Source organism: Gossypium arboreum, chromosome 5 (genome assembly GCF_025698485.1).
Source record: "Gossypium arboreum isolate Shixiya-1 chromosome 5, ASM2569848v2, whole genome shotgun sequence".
NCBI lineage: Eukaryota > Viridiplantae > Streptophyta > Magnoliopsida > Malvales > Malvaceae > Gossypium > Gossypium arboreum.
Window position 1 is genome coordinate 15,862,665 of NC_069074.1, and position 1,559 is coordinate 15,864,223.

Genomic DNA, 1,559 nt, shown 5'->3' on the forward strand with positions numbered 1-1,559 from the left:
AAAGACACAAACGTGTGTCTCAGCCGTGTGTGACACACGGCCTGGCACATGGGCATGTGGTCTGGCCGTGTGTCCCCTGTACTTTGAAATTTCAAAATAAAATGCCTAGGTTTTTGCACACGGCCTAGCACACGGGCATATGGCTTGGCCGTGTGAACCCTGCACCTTGCACACAGCCTAGAACATGGGCTGAGATACGATCGTGTGTCTCACATCGAATGCCCACACGACCTAAGATATGGGCGTGTCTCCTGGCCGTGTGAACCACACGGTCTAGCCACATGGGCGTGTGTCCCCTGTTTCTAAGAAAATTTTTGACATTTTGCGAAAAAATTCTTGAAGTCTTCAGTCGAGACCCGATTTACTTCTAACGCCTATTTTGGGCTTCGAGGGCCCATGTAAGGGACCATATGAATGTTATATGAATGTGTAACACCCCTAACCCGTATCCGTCGCCGGAATTGGGTCATAAAGGCATTACAGAATATAACACAATTCTGAACAATTGAATAAACATTTAAATAATCACAAGAATATGTTTCGAAAAATTCATTAAGATTTAAAACGTAAGCTAACGGAACTTTTAATTTGAACATTTCATATTATTGATATAAATTAGGCATAACGTTTATAGGTAACTATATTAAGTTATATTGCATCAACAATTCTATAAATACGGCATTAACATGGAAATTTTTATGAACGACATATATTTTACATATTAACTCTGTTAATAGCAAGCATTTGATAATAAGTCAACTTACTTCATCCCTTGGTCTAATTGGCTATCATATATATGTTATACGCATTCATTATTTACACTTATTTAACAAGTTCATATAACCATTAGCATATAAGTATTAGACATACATAATTAGTAATACATCTCCGGTACCAAGCTCATGAAAACTTAATTAACATGTAAGGCCAAATGCATGTACGCATGTACTAATTGAATAAATGAGCATTACAATTGTGACTTGCATATACTTTTCTTTTTACCTAATATTTTATAATTTATATTAATCCAATGTCATTCATAATAGGTTACATGACCGAATGTACATATAATCAAGACAAGTCTATTATATATTATAATTACGTCTTGTATATAGATTCAATTCAAAACCTAGCATACATGTATTTATGTAACATAATCATCTTATGCTCATGCAAGGTACGCATTTACCCAAAAAGCCAAGGCCACACTTGATATTAAAGTATCCAAAATATATCACTACAGGAAAACAGACTTTTAGCGGCGTTTTTTTTTGCCTTTAACGGCGCTTTTAAGCGCCACTAATACTTTTAGCGGTGCTTTCCGAAGCGCCGCAAAAAACGTCACTATATGCAGCGCCACAAAAATTAGCGGCGTTTTTTAGAAAAAATGCTGCTAAAGACCAGGATCTTTAGCTGCGTTTTTTATAAAAGCGCCGCTAAAGACCAGGACCTTTAGCGGCGCTCTTATAAAAACGCCGCCAAAGACCAGGACCTTTAGCAGCGCTTTTTTAAAAAACGCCGCTAGAAACCAGGACCTTTAGCGGCGCATTTAAAAAACG